The following is a 19,352-nucleotide window of genomic DNA, read 5'->3' as shown; positions in this document are numbered from 1 at the left end:
CCTAGAAACCAGTGCTCGTCTTCACAAAATGCGGAAAAGAATTTGTCAATTTCTGTCCAGACGCCGACCTGTGTTTAAATACCAGGCAAATCCACGTAAAAGACGTTGCTAGGTGAATTTTTCTGGAGGCCTTAGATTTTTAGTATTGTCATTCTATCGACTAAGCATCACCTTGCTATGGAACTATAGTCGTGGGTTCGAAACCTTGTTGTGTACTATCCTCCTGTATTGCGCAGCTTCTGCAAACAGACCACGGTTCTTTGACAAATTTCTTAGTCAACTTAGTTTTGGCACAACATTTTTGTACTGAAGGACCATCGAGTCGCCGAGAATTGCGATTCTCTAATCTAAAACTTGGTTTTTCTGAACCGACGCATGCGAGGTGCGAAGCCCGCCTCGCACAAATCCGGACTACATGAGAGATAGTGAGTGGTTTCTATAGCTGCATGGTACAGTACGAGGTCTGCGCACCTCGCAGCTATAGAAACCACTCACTATCTCTCGTGTAGTCCGGATTTGAGAGAGGCGGGCCTCGCACCTCGCATGCGTCAGTTCAGAAAAACCAAGCCTTTAGGGCAGTGGCACCTTATTAACACATTACCACACCACTAATGCTGAAAATGAAGGCGTTGTTGAAGGAAGCATCCCGCGGAGCCAACACTGTATTGGAAGGGAGCGTGAGGAGAATTGTTAACATACAGAGTGAATCATTAAAATTGTGCAAAAATTAAACGAGAAATTGCGGATGTTCTACAGAAAATTTTGAGATAGTGAGCTTGGGGTCTGCAAAGTCAGGTTAAGAAGATATGGGCTTAAACATATATATAGCTAAAACTTATTGTTTACATTTATTATTTACACTTACTTACTACTGTATTTACATGGTACCCTGTATATCTTATTTAGGGGTACATTGTCACATTACAAAACTACCCCGATTGAGGGGCTGGCTGATATGCACAGACCCAGAAACAAAACTTGGGCCATCTGAATTTTCCCAGTTCCACTTATAACATACTGAGCACTATGCTATAACTGGATATTTAAAAATTCAGGTGGCTCAAATTTGTTTCTGAGTCTGTACATTTATTATTAGGCAGTATATCTCACTTGACGATGTATCAGAGGAAGAACAATTGTTTGTATACATCTTAAGTCTGATTAGTGAAATATATTACTAGTCAGCGATGTATGCAATGAAGAGGGAAAGGAACTGGTCACCCTACCCTATTATCTACAGGCTTTCTTGCCTCATGAGTGATGTGTTATTGGTGTCACCTATGAGGTTTCAACCTGTTTTCGGACAGCTGACTTAACAACTACTTTACAAAACAGGATATGACAGACTTGTTCATACCATTCAAAGAGTTAATCACAGTGCGTTGTTAACTCAGTTTTTAATGATATGAAATTAGTATGAAAATTAATTAAACGTATATAATAAAAAGAGTAAATTTAAATAATAAACGGAGATAATATAAAAAACGGTAAGCAATAGCGATAAACATTTTTAAGTTCGTATGTCCTTAATCTGACTTCGCAGGCACCAAGTTCCTCATTTAAGAATGTTTTGTAGAGCGTCCCTTATTTCCTGTTCAATTTTCAAACGAAACTGAATCACCCTGTATTACGGTCAGACACTATTAACACTATTATTACCATCACCACTGTCATTAGTACTAGCACCACCGCTATTACATCCATAACCACTATTGTCATCGCCACTCAAAAACGGCACAGTTCTAATGCCATAACCGGTATTTGTGAAGAAAAAAACTACTTTGTCTCTTTAGCTTTGGAATTCCTTGAACCATTCATATTCAGAAGCGTGGGACTCCCTAGTTATATGACGTGTATGGTACAAGGTACAAGCTTTCCTTGTCTGCAATCAAACCCCTGTCTGCTAGATTTGCAGCATCTAACATTTTCACTCGACGTAAAACGGAAAGCACCGATATAATTATCTTGCTTATTTAACGATACTGTTCAGCTTGAGTGGTTATTGAAGCGAGGGGCGTGGGTCGGGGATCGCGTGCTAGTGTCAGCAACTTCCTCATTTTGAATCTCGAGAAAATGAAGCTTCTTGGAACCACGGCGAATGGCGATGGACCTCGTGAACAAGGTCACACAGCTAATCGTGAACCTTGTGTACATCGCCAACACTGCTGCTGCTACTGCTATTAATGTTCTCACTACTTGCATTACTCTTTGATGTTATATATTATTACGATGTACCGAAGTACATATGATATTTCCATGCAGAAATTCTGCGTCATCATAATATGATGAAGGATGGGTGGAGCGGAGAAAAATTCTTTCCGGCACCGGGATTTGAACCCGGATCTTCAGCTCTACGTGCTGACGCTCTATCCACTGAGCCACACCGGATTCCAATTCCGATGCCGGATTGAATCCTCTCAGTTTAAGCTCCACCACATCTTAGGTTCCCTCTAGTGGCCAACCCTCATACACTGCGTCACAGATGTGACAGTGGCACCATGTCCAACACATTAATGTGCAGAGGTGCACTCATTACGAGTGACTGAATGGCCGAGATCCGACGAAATGAGCGCCGTCTTAAGTCACTAGGTGATTATTTTCGCACATCATATATTATTACGATGTACCGAAGTATATATGATATTTCCATGCAGAAATTCTGCGTCATCATATGATGGCATGAGGGTTGGCCACTAGAGGGAAACTAAGAGGTGGTGGAGCTTAAACTGAGAGGATTCAATCCGGCATCGGAATGGGAATCCGGTGTGACTCAGTGGATAGAGTGTCAGCACGTAGAGCTGAAGACCCGGGTTCAAATCCCGGTGCCGGAAAAAAATTTTCTCCGCTCTACCCATCCTTCATCATTCTTTGATATTAGCTGAGTAGTCACAGTGTGTCCTCTTACACAGAAGACGCGGTTTCAAATCTCATGGAATCCTAGTGCATATTGTGTTGATAAAGACAGTGTGGGGAAACTCCTATTATTCTTACCACAAATGCACACCTATCTCCATAATACAGAAAAATTTTTATCACGGATGCATAAACCAATTCGAAACAATTGCGCTCTATCATTTTTACAAGACTTCTTGCGCAGAATTTCTATTGTACATATTATCTGCAATACTGATGGGATGTGATGAGAGACCTGTGATTTTGTCGCTGTGACAGGTTTGTCGCTGGTTCCAACTGTCACTATCGTTCGAAAATCACAGCTTCGAAAAGTTACCATCTCCGCCCAGTGTGTGACTTACAGCGACGATGGCGACTGATGTCGAGTGTGATTATATATGGTCATACGTGACTACTCCAGACAACTCTTAAGTTAGAAGCTTCATACTAACTTGAACGACAAAATAACTGGTATCTGTTATCGTCTCACTCAACTCTTCAAGTTTCAAGCGCACACCGCACACCGCATGTTTGTTACTCGCCGCGCTAATCAGTATAGTTGGTATAATATTTATGGCACCGGTATGTCAATTCGTAAAAGATCGATAAACATAAACATATGCTGTTTCGTGTTGGCAAACGAAGTGTGGGCATATACGTAGTTAGATTATCTTCGGGATAACTCGGCAAGATTCCAATCGCCATGTATCAGTCAAACACAAAAGTCACGCTGTGACGAAATCGCCATTATCTGTCACAGCCAGAGAAATCGCCATCTCCGCCCCATATGTGACTCATACCGATGACGGCGACTATGATTATATGACTATAGGTTTAAGTGACAATCGCAATCAGCGGAACAAAAATCACGCAGTGACAAGATCGCCATTATCTGTCACAGCCAGAGAAATCGCCATCTCCGCCCCATATGTGACTCATACCGATTATGGCGACTATGATTATATGACTATAGGTTTAAGTGACAATCGTAATCAGCGGAACAAAAATATCACGCTGTGACAAAATCGCCATTATCTGTTACAGCGATTTTTCGGAGCTGTCACAGTTCGAAGCTGTGACGGCTAAACCCTATCACACCCCACCACTAAATCTGTAGCGGAGGAGGTTTATCGTGAGTTTTCAGGTTTGTGCAATATTCATAAATTGATAACATGGCTATGTTGATTGATTTTACCACTACCACTAAGTTTAATTGTAACACCACCACGAAATACACTTGAAAGAGTGTGCCAAATGGACACGCGGTCTAACTTCTCTAACACCTGCTGTGGGTTTCCCGTGTGATTAGTACAATGCAGTCGTCGAAGTACGTTTCTCCGTGTTTCCCTTGCTCATTCAGCAAGATGATTGCAGCCTAGGTGCAAGGCAGCGCGTAGTCTTTTTTTCTTCAGATTCTTTCCTCCTGTGCGGCTATACTGTGGCGAATCAGATGAAGAACAAAACATGGGTTTAGAGTGCTTCATGGCGCGAACGTTACATAACAACATCAACTTCATCTTAGTACATTTTATAAAGTGAAAAAAGTGCGAAATGTCTAACTTTTATCATTTGTAAATATTACTGAAATGAGATTGTTTCTCTCTTTTTCTTTCTTTCTGTCCTTTCTTCGTTTGTCCTACTTCTTAAAATTTGCAAATAGGTTTCAAATTTTCTATGAGCCGAACGAATAAATTAAACTCTGCACTGTAATCATGCTGTGAGACTTCATTATCAATGGAAAACTTCCAGCAACACTTCTTCTGAATAATTTAGCACTTTCCACTCGTTTGGATTGATTTCTATTGTCGTTGCTAAGGTTCTAAAGACTTTTACGACTTCGAAACTTTTGGAAACTAGTTGAATCAGGCGATTCGTATTCGGCACTCCATGTGACAGTGGTGGATACTATGAGCACCATGGAAATGTAGTGCTCAGGAGTAACGGATCCCATTCTTTCGTCCGATCTGGTAACGTACGAATCTAGTCGTTGCCAATCAGGTTCAGAAAGAAATAGTGCCAAATTAGATTTAGTTTCAAAATACGTATATACATCTCCGTTCACCTATGCAGATCACGCGGTAGTGTAGACCTACCTGATTATAGATATTGGCAACTGGTTGCAATTTCTGGTATGTGCGCTTAGGCATATGATACGGGCTCATTACGATACAAATTTTGACATGGACTAGGTATGTCCCACTAATTTTGCTTCGAACCCTCTAACATGAACAAGTTTCTTTCACGTGACGTATGTATGTACAGGGACATCATTTTATTTTTACTAAGATTTTTAATATTAACCTGTCTATACCTTTAGAGAACCGGAAACACCGCTTGCTCCCCCCTCCAAGACTGGAGTTCGATGATACTGGCGTAAAACACAAATCACTCTACTAGGTATAGGAAGGAAGAAAAGTAGTTAATCCATTTACGTAAACTAGGAAATATCGCGATTTTGAGTTTGATAATTTTCATTAGGTTTTTCTTTAATCAAAGTACAGTACTGTATTAAGAATAAGTGTTTTTACTCACGAAGTGAGTTATCCATGCGAACGTATTCATTATGCAGTGTATATTATACTGTCTACAGCACATTAGCGTACAATATAGAGAAAGAAGTTAAATTAAAAAATAATCATAATATGAATATTTAAACACAATTTTGAAAATGGTGGCCGTTCATTTCGATACAGGCTTCAGTTCTTTTGTGCATATTATCGCACTATAGACTATTGCATCTAATTCCAATTGCCAGTTTCGTCCTTCGCACTAGTAACTCATGTTGAAATAATTCTGTACCTACTCTACGTACTGTAAATTCAATCTTCATTTCTGCCCGACCCGAAAATATAAAATTACTCAGACATGCTATCTACTGTCCGTCCAAGTGGTTATGCCGCAGAACTGTAGAAAGGGAGGGAATCACGAGACAGTTAATTACTTAACGAGGCCCTTTTATTTAAGTTAAATTAAACAGCTGTATAATATTACGTAAACGTCCAATTCCTAAGAGAAATTAATGTTTTCAGAAAAGAGCTAAGACAGCCCAGCTATTACAGAGGGGCGAGCAGAAGCAGGTGGGGGAAATCGGGATGCGACGTAGGCAAACGGACAGTACCTGTGCGAAAATATGATTCAATATTGAAAGCTCTTTCGTCACTGGAAAACGCGAACATATTTCTGGAACGTACTATACTCAGTAACTCAGTACTGCTTACTATCTGCGGTCTTGGTTCTGTGTGGAGTTGGAACTTCCTTAGTAGAAGGGGTGGGAGTGAAGTACATTCAAAAACTCAGGTACAATAAAAATTGAAGTAAAAATAAAATGATGTCCCTGTATATACATGGGATTTCCATGCTCAACTCACAAGCAAACATTTTCATGGGTCAGATAAAAAAGTTATTTTCTTCCTTTCGCCATAATATCAAAAGAAGTGCTTATACAAATTTTGGTCACTCGAGCGCGATTACAAGGTCCGTCCCGAAAGTAAGTTTCCCTGGGGGCCGTTTACAGAAAAAAACACAATTTCATAGAAGGATTTATTGGAACAGAACTATTTTCAACTTATTCCCCACCGGAATTGAGACATTTGTCACACCATGGGATCAACAGAGAGGTGCAGACGGCTGTCATACACTGGTTCCGATCCCAGGTGGCAGACTTCTACGACACAGGGATACAAACGTTGATCCCATGTTATGAAAAAGTCCGCCACAGTGTCACTATGAATTTTTCAATGAAAAATTCCAGGCTCTACCGTGACTCGAACAAGGACAGCCTGCGTGGCAGGCTGAAGTTGTGACCACTGAGCGATCGCAGGGGTCTACTGAACTATTACTACAGCTAGTATTATATTTGCTACAAATCCCGGGTGATCCTGAAGGCTGTGCTCAAAATAAAGGAACTTACAGCATTTTTTAAATATTAACCTGTGGTTTCCTAAGTAACTTCATCCTCTGGCAGTACAAGCCCGTAATATATTTTAATTGGTTATTTTACGACGCTTTATTAACTGCTAAGGTTACTTACCGTCCGAATGAAATGAAGATGATAATGTCGGCGAAATGAGTCCAGGGTCCGGCGCCGAAAGTTACCCAGCAATTGCTCTTAGTAGGTTGAGGGAAAACTCAGAGAAAAATCTCAACCAAGTAACTTGTCCCAATCAGGATTTGAACCCTGGCCCGCTGGTTCACGATCATACATGCTAAGGGCCTATATTGCTGATGAAATCATACTTTGCACCTTGCCTCCTATCGCCATGTTTGAATGGGAAGATTCGTAACAACTTTCTGTAACAAGTTATTCTAGAACTGTTATAAAATATTCGTGCGTCAGCAGATATGGATATAACAGGATGGAACACCAGCACACTTTACACTTGCTATATGAGACTTTCTAAATGTTGTACATCCCGGCCGTTGGATTGGAAGAGGAGGTCGGATTGAAAGGTCAGCTAGTTCTCATGATTCAATGTCTCTTGGTTACTTATTTTGGGGCATCAAAAACCTCGTTTACGAAACACGGTGTTGACACAATTTTAGTCTGGATATTTGTAGTACCTAATGTGGTTCGAGTAAGCTCCTTCAGTTTCACCACAACCTTTGAATCATCTTGTATGTTTACATATGTAGGAATCGGTAAGGAATATAATAAATAAGAGTAATGTAAGAATTACTGGACAGTAAAGAAAAATAACTGAACATAAAAGAAGCAATTGGAAGTAGAGAAATCCGACCTTCACGACCCCATGCATGTTAGTCTGTGACATTGATGACTCGATTGGCCCACATACGGAGTAGTCGAATGTAATGTCGGCACCCTTTACGCCTGTAATGCAGTTGTGTTAAAATGTACCTGGCGTAGAATTCGTTAAAACACTGCGACCTGTTCTTGCAAGTCAGTTCAGAATTCTCGCGACAGTTGAGGATGATACAGGCAGAGAGAAAAGTGAGCGCTACTGCTCCGTACTTGAGATGTAGAGTGACTGAGGAAATGCACGTAATTCCTTCGCACGCAATCGATGGCGGAGCCGTGGGCACGAGGTTATGCGTGCACAAATGCAGCGACTTGATGTGGAGTGCAGTCGGCCTACATGCCTCCAAGAAAATCAATACTGGCCAACATAATGCAATCTTTTAATATCGTATCACGTCCAAGTGTCGTGGATGAGTCCACTTTCACTGACTGTAGACGTTATAATTTCCACATTTAAGGTAGTCTTCCGCTGTGGCTTAAGTGTCAGCATATCTGATATTGACATGTTCGGTTATATCGTCGGCTTTGCAAGCTGGAGGTCAGAGTTCAAAACCTGGCGCGTCGAAGTAGTATATGTGTCATACACGAACAGATTTCCTGAGGATACTATGTTTCGCCTTCCATCAATCCAACATTTTTTTCTATAAATCATTATTACCATCCTGATATTACTAGAACATCTCCCATTTTTTAGTACGCACAACATCTATAACGGCGAAGTGATGTACAGTTTTGAATCGCTATCAATAGAAGGGGACAACTGGATAATGTAGGAGGGAAAGTATACCTATATACAGTTGCGGAGAGCACATCCCGATTTCATTTATTGTTGCAAATAAACATTTGTCTGTTTCATATCAACTGCAGTTGTCTTTTTCCAAACTATGGGTTTTGGAGTGCGTACCACGTGACCAGGAAGTAACTATTTGTGAATATATTATTTGTTGACTACCCCATTTCTACAATACTTACATTTTAACTTTCCACGCTCGCGGAGCTAGAGCGGAAGCGTCAGTGCACAGAGCAGCTATCCACATGTGAGCGTGGAAAGATAAAACGTATGCACTCTGTTTGAACATAGGAGAGAATTAGCTGAAGGAATGTGTCTGAAGCACTTCCTATCACAAAGGGGAATTGTTACGTACTTCAAAACTATGACAAGAGTATCCCAACATCCTCTTTTTCAAAGTATATTGCACTAATTAAATTCATGGTTCTTTGAAGTTTTTGAAGCAGAGAACCTCAGATAAAATTGCACCATAGATCATGATAGAATAATAATGAATGGTTGGTTTTGGTTCAAAATTCTGAAAATAATAAGCATGAACGAGATTTTGGTCCACCAGTCAGATGATGACATCGTGTGATTCCTCGTCATGGTAAAGTAGAAAGACTACGAACAAAGAATATAAGACACTCATTCACTTTTGACACTACCTCTAAGGACTATGTGATCAAGATGTTTGCAGGAGATGTGAAGTCGCCGATTACACACGGACACGCTGAATGGTATGACAGCGAGAATGCCGTAAGTTTTGAGGTGGCTTTTGCATTCACAGGCTGTATTCTCTAACAGTAAGTATAAGATTTAAAACTGGCGCTTTCGTAATGGACAAAAAAAAAATAATTTGTGCACCTATGCGCTGAACACTTTTTAAGCTGACAGACAAAAACGTGAACCAGTGTCTCTCTTGTTGGAGTGCAAACGCTAAATCCGACGGCATAAATTACTTCTGCTGACTACGATTTTACCTATATTGCACTATACATTCAATTTTCTCTACATCGTTATTTACTTCACTGTTCTTACCACTATTATATTTGCTAATTATTATCATCATTATCAACGTGGCTCAGACCGATTTTGCTTGTTTTTTTGTCTAATAGGCCTACGTTTTATCCTATCTCGGGTGTTATATTTTTTTCTGTAAAGTAATAATTGGTGACGTAATCATATTGTTTCCATACGTTGTATTAGTGCAACGAAGTGTTTAACCGTATCGGCAAAATACTGAACTTAACAAATTACGTCATTCTTGACAATCGCAGAGCGGATATTAAATAAGATCTGTCAACTTACGAGAGACGAATTGCAGGAGATGGAAATTTGAAAGGGGTACCAGTATTCGTTTTAAATGATGATTCGATAATGGTGCTCGTGATAAAAAGAATAATAATAATAAAAATAATAATGATAATAATAATGATTACCATGTCAATGCGAGAGAGAGGAAGACGTGAGCTATATAATAGCGGCTGAACCGCGCATAATGCAACAAAGTTGGTACGTACGTTATTTAACCACAAACTGATGACAATAAACCTACAGGAATGACCTGCTCCCCATATGGCTTGTCTCTTGGCTTTAATATTCCTGTTTAGTCTATACCATCTCTTACAATCTTCTATTGTGGGGTTCAGATATGTTACTCTTATATCTCGATTTGTTTACTGATAATGATAATAACAATAATAATAATAATAATAATAATTATTATTATTATTATTATTATTATTATTATTATTATTATTACGCGGCCATTCAATTACCATTAGTAACCGTATCATCATTATTTTATCATTCTTATCCTAATAATCATCACCATTATCATTAATATCATTATCATCAGTATTCATCTCAATTTACATTCTTAACATTCTTGTACAAATCCATAATATCCTCATCTGCATCCTTCCTCTTCCATCTGAATCCTTTATCTTCCTTTCTGTATTCTTTTCATTCTCATCTGCATCCTTTCCATTCTCATTTGTATACTTTCCGTTCTCATCCGCATCTTTTCCGTTCTCATTAGCGTCTTTTCCGTTATCACCAGCTTTCTTTTCGTTTTCATCTTCACACTTCCTCTTCTCAACTACATCCTTTCCATTCTCATCTGCATCATTTCCTTTCTGATCTGTCTACTTTCCGTTCTCATCCACATCCATTCCGTTCTCATTAGCGTCTTTTCCGTTCTCAGCAGCGTCCTTTTCGTCCTCATCTGCACCCTTTCTCTTCTCAACCGCATCCTCTCCATTCTCATCTGCATACTTCACGTTATCACCTGCATCCTTTCCGTTCTCATCAGCGTCCTTTTCGTCCTCACCTGCACCCTTTCTCTTCTCAACCGCATCATCATCATTCTCATCTGCATACTTCACGTTATCATCTGCATCCTTTCTGTTCTCATCATTTTGTCACCATTATCGTAAGCTACATAATTTCCCATGCAATTTGACTGTCGTGAATATTTTATTATCGGGAAATAGCAGAAATCAGACACAAATATTTGCATAGGAAGTGACTTAACAGTAGTCCTATTTGATCTGTACTTACCTTGCATTGCTAAGTTTTTAAATTCTTTTGTCCTACCACTATGTGGAACTCTAGTAAGAGTTACCACGACATATTAACTGTCAATATAACACACGACCGTGGGTTTTGCAGCCGGCTATTTAGAAAGCATTAAATACTGTGGTAAATTAAGTAAACAATATAAATAAGGGACGTGACATTTCCAATGAAACGCAGGCCGTGTTATGGACGTTATCTCAAGCATTTGAAACAATACGATGTAAGTGCATTTAATGGAATAATTAAATTATTTTTCATAGCTTCTAGGAATTTACTACTTACCGGCTTCTGCAACAAAATAAAATCCATCAATAAAATGCGAGTATTTTATTGCATACTACGTTAAGCACAAATAATAAGCAAATTAAATGAAAGGTAACCATTGTTCCGATATGAGAGATATCTTATTACGTCATAAAAACTAAGTATAGTAGAGAGTGCAAGTAACTCGTTAAATAAACATTAATCTGTGACTTTGTCCTGGCATTTCCTGTTTCTTTCTGCGCCGCTATTAGAATTACAAAATATATAAAAAAATAACGTCATGGAGGAAAGATGTGGAAAGGTGGGAAGAAAAACGAAAGATTTCCCAGCACTGTTCTCGCCGTAGAACACGTAACACGAACGAGTTACACTGTTTAAAAATTGCAGTTCACCCAGGTTTTCATTAATTTACACTACACTGTAGTGGCTGAAGCCGTTTCTTGTTACGCTCCTTTCCAGTCAATGTGCAGTAGACTTCCTCTTGAACGCGATATTGGCATGACAAGTGACATCTGAGACTTGGTTATATAACGATGCTATATCAACTAGTAGGTTATTTAGCGTTGTTGGAATTGGTGATGTATGTATTTATTTATTCACACTGCAATGGGTATATACCCGGTGGCAGTGGTAACTAATTACACTCAAGTAAAGACAATAATAAATACAATTAATAAAAAATACTATTAATAATAATACTAATAATTAATACTAACAATAATTAATAATAATAATAATAATAATAATCATAACAGGGGACATCCTAAATTAAATGAAGCACGATCAGTTAAAATAACATTTAAAGTAAATCTAATTTGTACCTTAAACCTATGTTCGAACTAAAACCCACGAGTATGATATGTTCATATCTGCACAAGTACCTTTCAACATTACACTCATTTCGCTGTCAACTCACTCACTGCACTGGAACTACGACACATTTCACTGATTCTATCCTGATTTCACTAACACTTCAAAAACATTTCACTATTCAAATACTTTGCACTGCCACTGTAAACTATAAAGCTTCACTGACAGGAACACGTTTCACTTACTCAACACACTTCACTGACAACATAATTCTTCATTGATAGAACACTTCAATAACAAAATATCAGTTACATCCTTTAAATACTGTGTATAATTATCGTCTATTAGTAAAGTCCTTAAGCCTATTTTTAAATAAATGAATTTTGGTGAGATGAGGCCAAGGAATTTCCATGTGTATGCTTGACATTTATTTTACGGTTACCGGACATAAAGTCCAGGATTATAATGTGCATACGTCAAAATGTCCATGGAATAATGTCCACGTGAAAAATGTCCATGTTAAATCGTCCAGAGTCAAAATGTCCGTAGTTCTAATAATGTCCACTTCACTCTGATGTCCAGAGACATAATGTTCATAGCTCTATAATGTACACTATATCGATTGTTCACGGCAGTTGTAGTAACCTATGTAAAAATTTTCAAACGCAGAACTAATCAGAACTGAATTTTTTAAAGACAGAACGAAATCCTCAGTGTCATCACAGAAGGGTAAGCCACTTCTTTCTCTTCGTGGTTACCTGTACCAACATCATGACTTTAATAGAGATAGGACAAAAATATATTGGCGATACAGGAACATGAACCTCCCAAGCCTGAAAGGCATGCAGCACACAAACAACGCGGTAGAAGACTGGTACAATCTTCTTCAACGCGTGATGGCTGTACATCCATCCACTTGGCGATTTATACAGTGCCTAAAGCGCGAAGAAAATGGAATTTGGACACAAATATTGCAAGCAAGAGTGAGGCATATACAAATTAAAGAGCCGGGAATGAAACGTATTTGACAAATCAAAGACAAATTCTCCAAATTGTGAGAAACTACAACAGGTACAAAGAAAAAGGAAAAATTGTCTTAAATCTTAAAACTATTAGTTACCATCTTAAAAGTGGGGCTCCGATTCCCGATGATTAATAACTTATTTGTACGAGTTATGGAATAAAATTTGTGTTCTATTCAAGCAGAATTTTTCTTTGAACTTGGACATTATGGACGTTTGACACTATGGACATTTTGACCTAACGGAAGTTTTATCGTATGGCCTTTCTGTCGTATGGACATTTTCACCGTATGGACAGTTTGACAATATGGACATTTTGACCTTATGGACGTTCTGTAGTATGGACTATAGTGTTGAATTGTCATTGAGACTTCAGCGTGTTCATAATGCTTGTGTTCGTTTCATTTTTAACAGCCGTCGCTATGATCATGTCTCCGAGTATTTCTTTCAATTATCTTGGCTTCGTTTACGGGAGAGACGTTCAGTTCATTCACTCTGTTTGCTGTATCAGATTTTAAATAATTCCACACCTATTTACCTAGTTCCTCGCTTCACACTTTTAGCATCCCACCACAACTGTGATACACGTTCACAGCATAACCATGTTCTATCAATTCCATTCCATCAAACATCTCTCTACTCTGCTTCCTTCACAATACACACAGCCCGTTCCTGGAATTCCTTGTCACAGGAAATCAGGAGCAGTCGGAGTCTAAAATCTTTTAAGTACACTCTACTTAGAAATGTCTTTAATGAACAGAACTAGACTCTTGCGGAAGTTTCTAAATAGTCTTAAATTACCAAGTTATTTTTTCTCCTCTCTCTTCTTCTTTTTTTCTCTCTTCTCTTTTTTTATTATCTTCATATCTTACTCAATCATTTGTGTTTGTATGCCATTTAGTAAGACTTTGCTAATCAACATTTTATGTCTTGTCACCCATATGTATTCTCCAATTAGTATATTAACTGAATAATATGTCTCAAGTAAATTAATCGTCCAATTTGTCTCGGGCATTTTAGGTCTTATAAATTGTGTGTGTGTGTGTGTGTGTGTGTGTATTCCCCTTATGTTATGTAACTGATTTTGATTATGTGTAATTTTCTACTTTATTTTATGTATTATGTAACTGATCTTGACTATTTGTAATTTTATATTATGTAACTGATCTTGTCTATTGTAATTTCCTACTATATTTTATGTAATTTCTAAGATATTTTCTTTTGTGTTGTTTTGTAATCAAATTTTGTATCTCATGTATATTATTGAAACTTGGTTGAGTGGAAGAGAAGGCCTCATGGCCTTAACTCTGCCAGGCAAAATAAACCTACTACTACTAATACTGCTACTACTACTACTACTACTACTACTACTACTACTACTACTACTACTATATAGTGGAAGCTGTTTTACAGTTGGCGAAAACATTTGAAAAAACCCAACCAGGTAATCAGCCAAACGGAAATCAAACCAACGCTCTAGCGCACATTCGCATCAGAGGGCAAATATGTCTACCGCTTCAGCTAAGTTAGTGGTGACAATAGCCTGTACTGTAGTATAAAAATTTAAGATATTTTGAGAATGTTACTGTTTGAGCAATTTCCATTGGATTCCTCTCTAGACTTTGCGTGCGTGTGTAAGGAGGAGTTATGGAACCGTTCTGCCGTCATATTATAACTAGTCTCACGCACACAACCCCTAAAAGAGGTAGAGATGAGTTAATGTGAATCCTACGGGTAGAGACCGGAGTAATATAAAGAAAAATTTTCCAAAATATGAAAATATGAAATAAATATTTCAACGTTAAAATATGATCTTTCCTTACAAATTTGAAGCAGATTTACATTATTATTTACAAAACAAGTCTTTGCATATCAATAGTCGTGTCTATATTTAACATGATACAAAATAAATACAATGAATCTGCACAATTAAGCAGTTTTTTTAGCATCACCAAATCCTTATCCGAATGTAAGAGGTAAATAATTCATTTTTTATACTGAAGAGAACAAAACAATAATATTAAAAATAAATATTAGACTCGGTAGTAGACTTGAGAGTCCACACCTATGGAGTAACGGTCAGCGCGTCTGGCCGCGAAACCAGGTGGCCCGGGTTCGATTCCCGGTCGGTTCAAGTAACCTGGTTGAGGTTTTTTTCTGGGATTTTCCCTCAACCCAATATGAGCAAATGCTGGGTAACTTTCGGTACTGGACCCCGGACTCATTTCACCGGCATTATCACCTTCATCTCATTCAGATGCTAAATAACCGAAGATGTTGATAAAGCGTCGTAAAGTAACCTACTAAAAAAAAGTAGGCTTGAGTGTTGGGCGCACATACGTGTTTTCGGTTTGATGGCGAGACTCGCTAGCGTAGCCTAGAGGTATGTTCAGAGGACGTTCAGAGCACAAGACACTTTAGCATACAGTGTCCGGTGATTGTTTGGAAAGAAATGGACCCACCTACATTATCTCCATGACTGATGACTGGAGATAGAAAAAATATGAAATTTCATATTCTAAACGATTCCTGCTAACAATATGGGAACTTACCATGTGTAGAATGCAATTAATGCCCACATTTTTTATGTCATATAAATTTCATATAGCAGAACCCTGAACTCACGAGTATATTAATATTTAAGGAGAAAAATTCGCTCCGGCGCCGGGGATCGAACCCGGGTCCCTGGTTCTACGTACCAAGCGCTCTGACCACTGAGCTACGCCGGATTCAATCCACATCACCGGACCGAATCCTCCTCCTTCAATGTTTCAATGTAGCCTGACTTCAAGTTAGGCACATATGTTGACGTATATGTCCAATATCAACTGCCATTATACTAGGAGCGCACTCAGCTGAGTGACTTGTTTTGGCCGGGATTCCGCAGTTACGTGCACAGTAATCTGTACAAATATATGCACTGCAGCTATGAGAATATTATAGATTTATTAATTTGTCCTACAGAATAATATCTGTAATATTCGATCCCCGGCGCCGGAGCGAATTTTTCTCCTTAAATATTAATTGTCAATATTACAGATATTGTTCTGTAGGACAAATTAATAAATCTATAATATTCACGAGTATATGTTCACACCTGCACAAGTACCTTTCAGCACTACACTCATTCCGTTGGCAACTCACTCACTGCACTGGAACTACGACACATTTCACTGATTCTATCCTGATTTCACTAACACTTCAAAAATATTCACTGGAAAGGAATTTTCTCATGATATTTCAGCCATTGTATTGGACCGATGCCCACGTGGCATTGTGATAAATTAGGGTTGCCATGGTAGGTAACGAAACCCGGTTCTGTAAACAATCTACAACGGCTGGGGGAACATCGTGCTAACCATACGATACACTTGTAATGGTTGGATGATCGTTCACCTCTACTGAGGCACGTGGACGTGAGGTCAACAGTCGACTCGTCGGCCTTGACCCTCTATGGGCTGTTGCGTCCAGGTGTTTGTTTTCTTTTTGTTTTTCAGTATGCAGCCTCTAGTCACGTGTAGCACTGTATCAAGTACTGAATAGATGCGGATTTACAAGTGTGCCACGTACAAAAAATAATTATGGCGAACTCGTATCTTAAAGCTTATCTGCTGACTTATTCCCACCATACGCAGGGTTTGTATCCAGAATCAGTAATCGCCGATCGGAATCACAGTATGACATGAACTCCAAGCTGTCATTTCTACTGTAGGCAGACCCGAGCAAATAACACGTGATTTTTTAGGGAGTGGTAAGGTGATAACCCGCCGGTCCTGTTGGTGGGAGACCTAGCGCATGCGCAGATGAATTATTTTTCGCTTAAGCCTCAGCTATAGTAAGACACGTCTCAGCATACGGCAATGACTATACTATCACAAAAGAAAACAGAATTACAATAAATGTGACGTTTATTATTTCGAGCGACAAATCTAATATGAGTATAGTCTATCGACTTACGGTCTTACTAATAAACCGTGTATAGTTTTTATATGAGAATTATGCAGATTTGGGAAAGAAAACATTGCTAATATAATAAACCATGCATAAGCGTTGGATGTATAAACAGCCTATAACTATACATGGGAATTGCTTTGCAGTAGTTATATACTGTACATGAATCCTCTTGTTTAAGCGTTGTATATAGAGAAAAATGGCTGCCCTGTAACGGCTGTTTCCATCGATTGTCGTTTTATGATGATGGTTGCCTTGTAACCACAGAAGAACAAACCAAAGAGCATAGAATAATTAGAGTAACATTTCTGTAGCTGTACTCTTTGATCAAAATATAGCGGGGTAATTGATCAGGCCCAGTTGTACAATCGATACTTAGCGTGGCACAGTAGCGCGCACTATCGGATTCAATAGAGAACCTCAGTTATTCTATTACCTTTCGTAATGAAGTAGGCCTAATGACGAAACTATGACGTAGCTGAGTAACAGCTGTACTGTTATACACGGCGTATGTAGTGATTATATTATTAAGGCATTTACACGTCCACCGTTGTGGCTGAGGGGTTAGCGAGTCTAACTCCAGCGGCCCCGGATTCGATTCCCGGTCAGGACGAGTTGCCTGGGTGAGCTTTTTACGGGGATTTTCCCCTCACTCCTATGGATGAATATCAGATAACTTTATCAGGCGATTGGAACCCCACTCATCTTCGCCACTTCCTTTCCTCCCCCATCATCCTTTCCTCATCATCCCGTTTCTGGTTTTTCAGGTCACTCTACCGGCGGCCTCCCGAAGCTGCTGACTCTCTCGACCAGCCTTCGTGGAGTGTAATTCAGTGACGTTGGATGGCTTCTGCAATGGCACCCGAAGCGGACCTATTCGGGGGAGGAGTTTCGCCTCGGACTGACAGGGGGACCTTGGGGGAATTTTCCGAAGCAGGAATGGTATATGGATTCTGTCGGCTGTAGGGACCGGTCGTTAAGGGAGTCATGTGGTTGGGGCGGTGCGCGTAGGGGATCTGTGGCATGCAACTCATTCCATATCGAGGGTTAGCGCAATAGATCTCAATAGGTCGCAGTGCTGAGCCATCCGTGCCCCCTCAGTTAAATTCCATTCCAAGGAATTTACATACGACTTATAAACGAGCTATTCATTGTGTAAATATAAGACAGTTAAATGTCTGTATAAGATTTTTTATTAGTAAGACCGTTATAATAAAAATCTATGTACAGTGAATATGTGCAATTTTACTCAAAATTAATAAATTTAAAGACAAAAAGGAACCATCTGTTCAAACTTCTCGCCTAAGACTGGGGGTTCCGTAAGTGAGAACGGGGAATATGGCGACGTTTTTCACCCAGTAAACAATGTTCAAATCCCGGAGTATCCAATTGCAATTTGTGGAGGACAAAAATTTTGCTGGAGCTCCTTTGCCCTGAGCACTCTAGTTTCAGGAATTCTACGCGCACTGTCAACTATAAATGACGTAGGCCTATACGAACAAAGTTGTACCGCCACAGTTACCCGTCCATGAGAGTGCCCGTGGACTTGGTCCAAATGATCCTCGCATACCTCCAGTGGTTGTTCGCGGTGGAGCATAAAACAGAACGTTCTTCTCAGCCGTATCCATTCATATATTCTTATAATTGTGTATTTACATATTTATGCTCGGGCGTGGGTTCGATTCCCACTTGCACTGATTTACTGATTGGGTTCTGTCGAGGTTTCACTCAACTCCAAGGCAAATATCAGGTAATGATATAGTGAATTCTCGACCTCATCTCACCAAATACCATCTGGTTATCATCAATTCCATCGACACTAAATAACCTAGTAGTGTATAGAGTGTCGTTAAGAGACCAACTAAAAACATTGTGTGTCTACATTATGCCTACTTATGACGGGTTACTCGCCCAAGTCTTAATTTACAATTTCTCATTTGCATTTAACAAAGAACAGAATAATTTATGAGCCACTGGCGTAGCTCAACCGGCTAAGGCGTTTGCCTACCGATCCGGAGTTGCGCTCGGGCACAGGTTCGATTCCCGCTTGGGCTGATTACCTGGTTGGTTTTTTCAGAGGTTTTCCTCAACCGTAAGGCAAGTGTCAGGTAATCTATGGCGAATCCCCGGCCACATCTCGCCAAATATCATATCGCTATGAACAATCCCATCGACGCTAAATAACCTAGTAATGAATTAAATACTATTATAGTCACAATCATGCCATGGTATGAAAGAAAAATTTCACAACCTCGAGCGGGACTCGAACCTGCGACTTCCTGTTCTCCGGTGAGGCGCTCTACCA

General features: G+C 39.3%; 1 protein-coding gene and 2 non-coding genes across 4 annotated transcripts in view; 1 reads left to right on the top strand and 2 right to left on the bottom strand.

Annotated features, from left to right (window-relative positions):
• LOC138707585 (protein Wnt-16-like) overlaps positions 1–19,352 on the top strand; it is a 292,155-nt gene that overhangs the window by 78,399 nt on the left and 194,404 nt on the right. The gene's annotated exons all lie outside the window — the stretch shown is intronic.
• On the bottom strand, positions 2,317–2,388 carry TRNAY-GUA (transfer RNA tyrosine (anticodon GUA)). The gene has a single exon. It is a non-coding gene; the product is annotated as a tRNA-Tyr (tRNA).
• On the bottom strand, positions 15,753–15,825 carry TRNAY-GUA (transfer RNA tyrosine (anticodon GUA)). Its single transcript has one exon. It is a non-coding gene; the product is annotated as a tRNA-Tyr (tRNA).

The sequence above is a fragment of the Periplaneta americana genome, chromosome 10, assembly GCF_040183065.1.
Source record: "Periplaneta americana isolate PAMFEO1 chromosome 10, P.americana_PAMFEO1_priV1, whole genome shotgun sequence".
In the NCBI taxonomy this organism is placed as follows: domain Eukaryota; kingdom Metazoa; phylum Arthropoda; class Insecta; order Blattodea; family Blattidae; genus Periplaneta; species Periplaneta americana.
This window is presented reverse-complemented; position numbering and strand designations above follow the sequence as displayed.